The sequence below is a fragment of the Lissotriton helveticus genome, chromosome 7 (genome assembly GCF_964261635.1).
Source record: "Lissotriton helveticus chromosome 7, aLisHel1.1, whole genome shotgun sequence".
NCBI classification, from domain to species: Eukaryota; Metazoa; Chordata; class Amphibia; order Caudata; family Salamandridae; genus Lissotriton; species Lissotriton helveticus.
The window spans coordinates 1,109,520,371-1,109,533,356 of NC_136068.1; positions in this window are offsets into that span (position 1 = coordinate 1,109,520,371).

Genomic DNA, 12,986 nt, shown 5'->3' on the forward strand with positions numbered 1-12,986 from the left:
TTAACCGCATGCGTGCGGGCGGAATTTCGCTCGTACGCTGAGATATGCAAAACCGCATGTTACGTGACGAGCTGGGCTCGTCATCAGCGTAGCAGGAGGCTACCTCATGACGAGCCCAGCTCGTCATCAGCGTTGAAGGGGTTAAATACCTGGGCATGTACGTTGAAAGGGGTTTGGAGCACATGGTGGTGGACAACTGGAACCCGCTCTTGGAGCAGATGCGGCTTGATATTGAAAAGTGGTCCCATCTGAACTTGTCGCTGTAGGGGCGGAGACAGGCGATAAAGATGCTGATCCCTCTGCATGAATTGATTCCCAACTCACAAACAAGACAGGGCAGCCGCAGCCAGGAGTGCGAGTACCTGCGGGGCGGTGACGTGGGGAGTGGGAGGGGCAGTGTGGGGGGTAGTAATGTATGGATTACGGAGTTTCCAGGTAAGTAAACATTTAAATAAATAAAACGAATTTCGTTGAGTGCACTGCATCCCCAAATGCGATGCAGTGTGCGCAACAAAATTAGTTTGATTTATTTAAATTATACTTACCTGTAAAACTCCGTAAACCATACATTACTACCCCCACCCTGCCCCTCCCCCTCCCCAAGTCACCGCCCTGCAGGTACTCCCACTGCCATCCGTGGCTGAGACAGGGACCTGCATTGTTTCCCTTCAGGTAACGGGAGTCTTGCAGCTACAGGTGGACATGTTATTTTCATGGATGAGGCTCATGAAGCATATAGGACGGAGGTATTCTATTCCTGGGCCACATTCCCGCCTGCAAACGGCTCCACACACTTATATCACACCTTCAAACAGGATGATGTACCAGAGAATTAACACCATACAATGAAATAGAGATACCAATCTGTGAGAGGCTGGCCTGGTATTTGATGTCCACTTATGAAAGTTGACACCCTGCACCAGTCCAGACAACCCTCATGGTGCATTAAGAGGTCTTAGACAACCTTAGAAAGCTCCATAAGTGGTAGCTGTGGAGAGCAGCATACGGGCTTAGTCCAGAAGGAGTGTAAAGCAGCATGTTTTACCAGAATGCACTCTTATAGGTATAGATTAAGTGAAAAATGATCACAAAAAGTATTTATATAAAAATATGTATTTATTATATAACAGTCACTAATATGTTTAAATATCTCTTACCCGGAGATATGCACAATACAACAATACTTTGCATAGAAATCTAATAAATAGCACAGAATACAGAGTGGACCCTGGGTTGGGGGAACCAAACCATTTACTAAGAAAGTGGTATAAGAACTTTGACTCATGTCAAGACAATGTGCAGAGGATGTAGAAGTACTGGGGACCCAAGGAACCACCAAAGGTAAGTAGATAGGGACTCCACGGAGAGCATGTGCAGTGTGAGAATATGACCGCGTTCTCCGTACAAATCAACAAGTAGGTTACAATTTTAAAGATTATGGACCTTTCCCAGTGGACCCTGAAGAATCCCTGTAGAAGACAGAAGGTTGGAGAGCCCCCCCACCTGTGGATACCCTAGTACCTACGTTACCTACATCAGGGAAGCCGGGTGCATAGGTGTGAAGTTGTGTCAGAAACCGCCATCGAACCCAAAGGAGGACTTCAGGAAAAATGCAGCTTCTGGAGAAGGAGAAAGTGTCCTGTGGAATCTGAAGGTGGATTCAAGTTGAAGAGTACCTGCAAGCAGATGGGACATAGTCTATGTCACTCAAGAGTGATCCAGAGACCTGGAAGACGAATGCCCACCGATGTTAGGAGTTGCAGGTGAGTTGATGGTGACCTTGGCTCTGCAGCTGTGAGGACCAGGCCATGCTGAGGAAGACCAGGAGCCATGCATTATCTGTACCATGTCGGATATCGAGAGTTGAGGGGTCGGTGTCTGTCGGGAGCACCAACAAGCCTTGGCAACTGCAAACAACGTAGAAGTTGAAGAAGGTGCAATGTCGAGACCAGCAAGGTCCAGAGGACTCACCACAAGCAGGGGAGTCAGGGCAGGCCCCAAGAACTCAGGGGAGCCCAAAAGAAACAAAGGTGACTCTCAACAGGACCCACTGGTCAGAGGCACTGGAGTCGCAAGAGGAACTCCAGCAGCTCACCAGAATATGCAGGCCACGGTGCAAACAATGCAATGTGGATGAAGATTCTGGTTACTGGATACACTTGAGGTTGGGGCTACTTGGAGCCCGAAGATCTTGGTGAAAGAAAGCCAACAGGCCTTTGGAACAGCAAGTTGATGCAGTTTAAGTGGTGTCTGAATTGAATTGTGTCCCACAATGATTCTAGGGACCTGCACCCAGGTAAACCCTTAAGTAGCATAAGGAAAGGGTTAGGATGATTCAGGGGACCCTCCCAGGGAACGGTTTGGACAAGGGGGAGGATACTCCCATGTCCTTTGTCATGTTTCGTGCCAATGGCTGCCAGAGCTGGTTTGAACTGGACTATGCAAAGAGGCACCAGATGTGCCCCTCATGCTGACTGAGTGGCGCTGGCAAGCACACCCACCTAGCTCCAATACACAAAATCCTGTCTGGGAGGTGGTCATACCTCCCTGTGACAGGATACTTATTGTTCTGCCTTCCCCTGCTTGAGCTTAGCTCAGCAGCAGGTGGGCAGAATTATGCCTCTTGTCGGCAGCAGCTATGTTGTGCTGTCTGGGTCTAGAAGACCGGTACCAGGAGCACTGAGAGCCTAATGGAGGGCTCTTCCAGTGCTTGGAATCATACCTCCCACACTGTTTACGATGTGGGGGTATGATTCCAACATGTTCCTCCCACACCTTTTATGGTGTGAGGGTATGATTCCAACATGTTTGATACCAAACATGATAGGATTTGTTGCAGTCGCTTTCAAGATGGCCATTGCGTAATTATGTGGTGCCGATCTATATGGCATGTGGGTGCTTCACTTACAACTCGGGAGAATGGACTCCGTAGGCTGTAGGGATGTCGTGCTCATGCTGGGACACCCTTGCACTTTGAACCAAGCACCCTGTCCTCAGGATTATAAAGGTCTGCTACAGGGGTGACTTATAGTTTTTAAGTTCAGTGACCCTAGATATAGGAAACCTATATCTTTCATAAGTGGTGCTAGCACCAGCGTACACAGGCTGAATGGTCTCCCACGGGTGGCATAGCACATGCTTCAGCCCATGGGGTACCTCTGGCGTACCTATACCCTGGGTACCTTAGTACCATATACAAGGGACTGATAAGGATACCTCAGTATCTGATCTGGGTTGTACGTAAGTACTGAACTTAACAATTTAGGGGAGAAAGCAGAGAGACTGGGGTCCTCATTAGCAGGATCCCAGTCAGATTAGTCAAAAACAGATTAGCACCAGGCAAAAAGTGGGGGTAACCATAAAAGCAGATCCGTCATTCCTACACACTCACCTACCAAGAAAATATAAACTGGTTTAATGGCGCACTACCACACACAACAGAAAATCTTAGCCTCAGTCTCCTTAGCAATGGGGAAGCGACATGGCCAGTCTTAGCCCGATACACACGCATGCTAACATTGACAATGTAGCAGCATCACAGGTGTGGTCACTATACAAAAATTTAGTAACAATCTACAGATGTCTTACACTGTTTGTTATGTGAACATTAACATTTAAACCTGTGCATACAGTTCAAGCTGCACAACCCCAATTGGCTACCCTGGGCATTAGCTCACAAACACTAAGTGCAATCATGGGAAAGTTCATGTCAGATGGGAGGAGATTCAGTTCTGGACTGCACAAAAAACAAGCCAGCTTGAGGTAGTGTTCCCCCATAAGAGTCACAAGAAAAACACAGAATACTGACAATTTGCTTACCAATGGGGATAGCTCCACCTTTAGAATACTGCACATGCACAACTTGGGGTACAGTCTTTGCTGAGGAATATACCAGAGCACATGGTGCCCCTTCAATGGTTGTGTTGCCTGAAGTGCTAAAACGAAACCAGAATGAGTACGGGGTAGCACCTGCTCTGGACTTGGATATGAAACTGATGAACAATTTTGACGCAGTATCCACCCTTTTGTCGAGTAACATAAAGGGTGAAGCAGCAGCGTTGACTATATGCCAGCACACATGGGATTTGGCTCCTGCACAACAGGTGCGCAAATTACTTAAAATATTGAAGAAACCTATGCTACCACGGGTAGAGATAATTTGGGAGCCAGGCCTGGTAAACCACAATTAAAGAGTAATTCTGAAAATGAAAACTGTAAGCAAGCACCCAAGTATTCTACAAGGGAGAAGTGGGAGACTAAGAAAAACAAAGCCAAAATAAAATGACGAGGTGGGTCTCCTCAACAGGAAGGCACTAAAAAGTGCTATTTATCCAGCAAAACTGTTTGTCGCGTTCCTTTTAGGAGTCACCCAAAAAATTTTCAGAGAGAGGTGGACAGTCAGAACGGAGAGCATAGGAGCACTTGAAACAAAAGAAGGACTCACAACGTTCATCTGACAACATCATTACACAGGAAGTTAAACTGGAGCCTTCTAAGCCTCAATTAAAAACAAGAAGATAGCCGGACATTAAGTCAGGCATTCCCCAGGTATTGAAGACTCTGCTTTAGAGTTGGGAATGGGCAGTGACAATGCTGGACAGCATGTCAGAAGTCACAATAGTTAACAAGCACCTGATGGATTGTCTGGTGGAAGTAGCGCTGAGTGAGTATATCATGGTGGAGACACCTAATACTAGGATTAATGTTCTCTTTTGGGAGGACTTAACCCAAGGCTACAATATTATTTTGTCTGAAAAGGATTGCCATGTGATTTAGTAATGGAGTGCCCAAACAGGGAACCACAAATTTTGCCTGCTTTTTCTGACCTCGTTCCAGAATCAGTTAAACACTCATACGCCAAGTAGTGGGTGCTAGTGGTAGCCCTTGCATTGTACCACAACCATGTGCAGTGCAATGACAAGTCCCCTTATCATGAAATACCACTGAGGACAACACCACAACCTCAAAGACAATAACCAATAAAGCATGCAGCTAAAAAACAAGTTAGGGAATTCCTCCGACAACTTGAATACCAAATGTTCTTCCAAATGGAAGAGCATCTTCCTTCAACACCTCCCACCCCCATTTGTAACTTTAAAGCTCCCGTGAGCAGTGGGCTGACGAGCCTGGGATCCCGCACCTACGCGCCTGAGTGGTACTATACCTGGCAGATATTGGCAGCCATCGGCAACCCCAGTACACGGCCTATCCCTGCTGACGAGGGGTGATACCCTAAAAAACACGTGTCCAGGGATGGCGAAGACAGCGAAGATAGCAGAAGATCGAAAGATGATGCATCGCGAACACTTTACTACATTGACCAGAGTCCTTAGGGGCGACACCGCCGGTGTGTGAGTAGTGTGCGACCCCAGCCCCATTTGTAACTTTAAAGCTCCCGTAAGCAGTGGGCTGACGAGCCTGGGAGCCCGCACCTACGCGCCTGAGTGGTACTATACCTGGCAGATATTGGCCGCCATCGGCAACCCCAGTACACGGCCTATCCCTGCTGACGAGGGGTGATACCCCGAAACACGTGTCCAGGGATGGCGAAGACAGCGAAGATAGCAGAAGATCGAAAGATGATGCATCGCGAACACTTTACTACATTGACCAGAGTCCTTAGGGGCGACACCGCCGGTGTGTGAGTAGTGTGCGACCCCACCCCCATTTGTAACTTTAAAGCTCCCGTGAGCAGTGGGCTGACGAGCCTGGGATCCCGCACCTACGCGCCTGAGTGGTACTATACCTGGCAGATATTGGCAGCCATCGGCAACCCCAGTACACGGCCTATCCCTGCTGACGAGGGGTGATACCCCGAAACACGTGTCCAGGGAGGGCAAAGACAGCGAAGATAGCAGAAGATCGAAAGATGATGCATCGCGAACACTTTGCTACATTGACCAGAGTCCTTAGGGGCGACACCGCCGGTGTGTGAGTAGTGTGCGACCCCACCCCCATTTGTTCCTTCAACACCTCCCTATCTCTAAATCAACCAAAATACCATATGGATTCAAAATATCCACCACTCCCTCCCCAGCCTTTCATGGTGATATTGATATCTCCATCTATAAAACAGGTAACATCCTCATACAAGCCACAGCACCCCACCTTTCCATCTTTTAACACCACTTCAGCACAATGTCTCTCTTCCTTGTCCACTCGGCGCCTAACACTCTACCTCCCCATACGATTTGCGCCCCTCATACCTCTTCTTCCCCCATTCCCCCCTGCTCTACCTCCACTCTCAACCAAACAGCCTACACCATTCTCCAACAACAGACCTCACCATCCCCCTCCTTGGACCTCTCCACTGCCAATAACATCCCCTATCCCCACTCCCCTCAAATCTCCCTCTCTCCCCTCAACCCCCTGAACTCCCACTACTCTTACCCCTCCTGGAACAACAGTAGCCCCCAATCCCGGTCACCCACTCTTCATTTCCCTCCCAGGTCCCCCCTTCCCCATGACCCTCCAAACTCCCTCCCTCCAACCCAACCACCCACTTACCCTACTGTCCTCTCCCCTAAATCACCTAACACAACTCCCTACCCCCCTATTTCTACCCATCCCTTACACCCTCTTCTCCTCCCCATCCTTTCTATCCTCCCCCACCAGGCCCTACCTAATCCACCTCCCAACCCCTCACCCCAACCCCTGATAAACATGCGGCCCCCTTACTCCAATATACCCGTCGATCATGCGCTTCATGCCCTTTTATCCTATCTGGCCATTTCTCCTGAAAGTTTGTGCCCCATGGATAACCTAACCCCTCCCCTCACACTTAACAGCTCTGCCACCCTTCACTCTACATCACCCACTCTATCTCCGCCCACACACAGCAGGCCACCATCCGCAACTAATCATGACCACTCCCTTTCCCCTGATAATATTCCTCCTTTCTCCTATGCCCCGTCAATCCTTCCCTGTACCCGGATGAATCCAAACCTACACAACTTCACACTCAACCTACCTAATTTGACTACCGAACCCCTCACTACTCCTAGCCCCATCACCCTCACCCCACACCTTCGACCCCAACTCCCCCCTCACACACTATTCTACCCTCTACTAATAACACAGACTGTGCCCGCTCTGTCCCTTCTCTTGCCCAGATCCTACAAACATAGAACGCATCCTTTCTAATCTAACTACTGAATTTGCCCGACTCAGGAAAGATTTTTTTCTCCTCAGCTCCAAAACTCTCCCACACCATAAAATCCCAACCCATCCTCCCTAAAAAGTCTCTTACACCACACACAACTGTTTGAGATTGTTCCCTCTCTGCTGCCATACGCACAGACCTCTCCGCATCTCAAACCATTTCTCCCCACCTTGCCGACCTATGCAACTCCTACCTTCCTAATGTACCAACCACCAACCCTCCACTCCCCTACGCCCACATCCCTCTTATCATAGGGGCAAATAGAACCCCCTCCTCCCCGGCCTCCCCAGACCACCGCTCCAACTCACATCAATCCACTCTTGCCCACCCTCCATATACAACCCCACACCACTGAAGTGCATGCTCGTCAACTGTCGCTCTGTGGTCCTACACGCCACGGAAACTTCGGAAACAATCCTGAGTGAATCCATCGATATTGCATTCCTCATGGAAACTTGGATCGATGACCACTCAACGAGCATACTTGACCTACTCTCCCCTCCGGGATACTCTATTCTTAGAAAAGATAGACCAGACAGAGTTGGGGGTAGACTAGCAATTATCTTTAAAAATGAGTTTCAGATATCCCTTGTCACTAGCCCAGGCTACTCATCCTGCGAATACTTGGAAGCTGAACTGTTAACTCAAAACTCCCTCCCAATTCGACTACACAACATCTATCGCCCTCCGCAACCACCACAGCCCTTCATTGAGAACTTATCTGATCTCCTGACGAAATCCGCTTTATCCAATTTAAAAAATCTCTTTCTTGGGGATCTAAACCTCCATTGGAATGATACCAATGACCCTACTATCTCCCTCCTCACTACTCTTCTTGAGATAAGTGAACCCAAACAACTCTGCCTATCCCCAACACATACTAAAGGAGCCATTCTTGATGTCATTCTGTCTAACGAAGATCTGACCTCCATGACCAATATCATCCCCATTGACTGGTCTGACCATCACCTTATACTGTTCTCCATTGCAACCTCAGCAAGCCTCCCCACCTTAAAAATTAACAGACCTAAGAAGTTGACCAGAAACCTAAAATGTATCCCCCATATGTTCTCCATTCTAAACTCCAAGCTCAACTTCTTCTCATTCCCCCCTCACAAAATGCAAATGAGCTCACTGAACATTTTAATAAGACTGTCACTGGCATTCTTGACCAACTGGCTCCGCCTAAAATTAAAATCCAAAGAAACACCCCCTCAAACTCTTGGTTTAATACTGAGATAAATAATGTAAGACGGGCTCTCAGACTGTCGGAAAGAACCTGGAGACATCATCCCTCACCCTCCCATCTTGCACTTCTCAGATGCGCTAGATCCACATACAAAAAACACATCCTCAAGGAAAAGGCATCCCTCTTCTGCACTCAACTTGATCGTTCCAAAAACAGACCTAGGGAACTCTTCAAAATCATTTGAAACCAAACTTCCCCTGCACCTCCAAACATGATAGCCTCCTCAGCTAGATGTGAAGAAATTGCCCACTTCTTCTTGGAAAAAATTGCTAAAATTGATCAATCCTTCCTTCCCACTCCACTACCCTCAGACTCCTCCCTAATAACCCTTCCTACCCACCCATTTCCCTACCCCGCAACCACTCCACTGGCCTCTCCCCCACCACTTCACTGATTACCAACTCCCCTAACTCACATCTAAAGAACAATGCCTCCTTGTCAACTTCCTCCCAGTCACTGAGCGTGAAGTCCTTAAAATAATTGACAATCTTAAACCGTCCTCCCACACAAAAGACCCTGTACCCTCTAACCTTGTCCCTACCCATAAGCACATCATCGCTCCATGCTGCACCACAATCATTAACACCTCTCTCTCTCCACGGGCTGTGTCCCCACCTCCCCGGGTCAAATCTCACCCATAATCAAAAACCCCAATGCTGACCCAAATGACCTAAATAATGTCCGCCTCATTACTAACCTCCCCCTGCTGTCAAAGGTCCTTGAAAAATGTGTCTTACTACAACTAGACAAACTCAACGAAAACTTCAACCTACTCGACCCCCTTCAATCTGGCTTCAGGAAAGGCTGCAGCACCGAAACGGCAACGCTCAATGTCATAGATGACATCCATCAGTCACTTGATATTGGCAAGACCTGCCTTCTTATCCGTCTTGACCTCTCCGCAGCGTTCGATACAGTCAACCATATAGCCCTAAGACCCATTTCGGCCTAAATGGTACCGCGCACAAATGGTTCATCTCTTACCTACAACACCTAACTCAGCAAATCAAAATTCAAAATTGTCTCTCTTACCCCGCTCCTGTCTCCCTTGAAGTCCCCCAAGGATATATTCTCTCTCCTTCCTTCTTTAACCTCTTTATGGAACCCCTCACCCTCATTCTTCAACAAGCAGGCATCAACTACCACCTCTACGCCGATGACACCCAAGTCTATTACAAGATTAAAACTCATGCTGACATATTACACCTGAACAACACCCTCACCAAGATACAAACCTGGTTCCACTCAAATAATCTCAAACTTAACCCTAATAAAACCGAAATCATTCTCTTCTCTCTGAAAAATAACCCTCTCCCCGTTCAATCATGGATCTCTGACCATATTGCACTCAACTGCTCACTCACACTGTCCAACTCCGTCAAATCTCTTGGCATTTCTATCGACAACACCCTTACCCTTAATGTTCACATCAAAAACTCTGCCAAAGGAGCCCTCTTCACTCTCCGTCACCTCAAGAAAATCAAACCATTCATACCCACTGATGATTTTAAACTTGTTGTTTAGTCACTTGTTCTTTCACGTATTGATTATGGTAACGCCATTCTCAACAGAATCCCCAAGGTCCACTTTGCTCCCATCAAAGCTGTTATCAATCTTGCAGCCATGCTCATCATGTAGTGTAGTTCCTATCTTCCCATTAGGCTCTGCGCATTGGAATAATACCTACAGCAGTAAAGGCCTAGGCCAGACGTTAACTAGGTCTACTACTGTCGATACTAGACTTAAGTTTTGGGTTTGCCAGCGTAGCTCAGAGTTCGCTAGAAACTTTCTCGAATGTTCAGGAAAGAATTAACTCCCCTGATTAGACAAGAAGGGATTTAGTTTCTGACAACCATAGAACATGACAACTTTGCTCTCCCCTAATCAAGAGTCAATCTCGAGAGTCGTGTGAGCACAAGGCAATTATTTTACTCAGTCAGTACGTGCATTCTTAGTCTCATCAGATTGTAGAGAAAAGGAAGAGACGGGCGTGTTCAATAAAAAGGTGTTATTTATTGATCAGTCTCTTTTCTCGTACAAGAGAAATGGATCGATATTATTGCAATACTTATAGTTAAGTAAAGTGCATACATTAAAAGCAATAGTATAAAATAATACTGTAAAAACATTGATATGGTTTCTGAGCCATATGATGTTTAAAATGATTAAAATATATTTACATACACATATACATTTGACTAAACGTACTCAACTGGTGTTTCTAAATACGCCTACCCCGTGTACCTGACCTAAGTCTAATGCGTGGGCGGGAATAGAAAGGTACAGTTTAAGTTAAGTTTGTTTTTGCCAAGTGAATAACTAAAGAATTCTCTGTGAGGGGTTATTCAGTTCTGTACCTGGAAGTTAGGATGAATGAGGAATGGTATCTCTTTCTCTGCTCTCGATATTCCAGGCTGCCTGCGAGGGCTGCCCAGAAGCGCCGGTGCTGGGTCTCTCGGCTTGAGATAGCAGCGCGTCTCTCAGCGCGTCAGGAAGGCGGGGCTGCTGCCAGCGGGGTCTGCTTCTGCTCTCGGCTTCGGCAAGTATGGCTGCTCCGTCTCGTCACCACGCGTGTGTTTGCATAGGGCAAGATCGGCAATATTTATACCTTAAAGGTGCCGAGATTGACGTAAGGATGGACATAGATACGTCAATAAAGATGTCATACGACTTGCTCGTTAGCACATTCTTTACTAAAGTTCTCTGTGAAATCAAAACAATGGCCGCACGGATTTTCCAGGTTGTCATAGGTTTGATTTGTTATGAGAACGTCGTATGCCTTATCAGGGGCTGGAGGAATGTCGCTTGTCTAATTAGATCTCAAGCGTTATGACCTAATCAGATAACACGTTCCTGTGCCGTAGTGTGACTGCGTCAGATAACGGTATCTGCATCATGGGGGCTTTTCTTGCCTCATGGGCTGACTGTTAGTTAACTTGATAGTTACTTTAACCAGAATAGGGTCAGGAATAGGGGGATCGATTCAGAACCTATAGGAATACATGACACCCACTCCACGCTAACTATGGTCATATTTACTAATCTATGCATAGTATAACATAGTACAACATACTATAGAGTATAGTGTATACCTTACCACCCCAAAATACATTAATGCATTTTGAAATTTTCAAATATACTGAAAAATTGCAGTCATATATATTGTATGCACTTAAGCTATGAATTAAACGCTAAAGTAAACACGCATTGGTATGCATTATTGCTTATTTGGTATATGAGAAATACACATGAAATGGCTCTTAACATAGCTATACAGAAAGGAAGTGCGAGACCATTTCATCACATAATAAAATATTCGTGAACATCCCAGCGGGCAACTAAAGTTTATAAAGTATCTAAAAATAGAAATCTTAGTTCTCTAGGAATAGTTTCTTACTTTAAGCAGAAGATAAGTGTCCCGAAAATTTTGTAAAAAATTATTTGGGGCTGCTAAAAAATTGTTGTCCGTGAACTGGTGGGAAAAATTGTTCATGTGACTTTTATTTTTAAAGTTGAAGGCCGAATTCAGGGAACGCCGTGTGCGAGCTTGCTCAAAAGTCTCTATTTCTGTTCTGGAGAGAACATCATATCATTAAGGCTTTCGAAAAAACTGTCAACAGCTTCATGGGAAAGTTCCACTAAGTCGGAAATAGGTGTAACCATGCATTCGTGCGCATGATTGTCTCCATTGACATTCTGATTCGCATTGCTGACAGAAGGTCGTACCTGTTCAATGCTGCTTTCATCTCGAACTTCACTACTCTTCAATCGTAGTGGTGAAGATTCCACGAATGCCGTCATCAGGATTGGCAGCCTTTGAGGGCAGCACAAAGCGTGAACCTTGGTAGGAACTAACAATGTATCTGCATCCACTGGCGCATCCGATTGTAGCGTCAGACAGGTGTCTAACACGCATTCTTCTCCGCATAGCAGACATCTCAATACAGGTAAAACACATCTTTGCCACATTGGTCGAAATGATAGAAACCAAGTCATGTTTAGGTCTCTAAGCCGGGAGAGTCCCAGGATTTTTGATATCCGGTCCCGGTATCCAATGGCTAGGATTGTATCTTCCATTGTCGCGAGAGTTTGATCTGTGACATGGGTTGCCATAACGAAAAATAAGGACTAAAAATAGGATTCCTGCAATTAGTCCCAGGATCAGGGGAAGTCCGCCAAAAATCGAATGGACGAAATCTGGAAAAATACCCAGTATGGCTTTGAATGGTGTTAATGCCATCGAAAATACTGTCTTAAATACCTTTGAGACCCCAGTGGTATCAGAAATATTTAAGATTTCGCTCAGGATTTCCGCGAAATGTACGGGGGAATTAGTCGATAATAATGTATGTATCTCTGCAGTCGTCCTTGCGACTTGTAGATCATACGTTTCTTTTGATGACGTGAGCCTTGTAGGCGTCTGAAGAAGCACTGTTTTCATTCTGCTTAAAGTATCTATTCGAATAGAAGTAATTTTCAAATTGGGCCATGCCCTTGCCTCCCTGTCTGGAAAGGAGCTGGGGAACAAAGAACGTCCACAGCACTTGACCTTCGCAGTCGTAGTGACTAGATAAG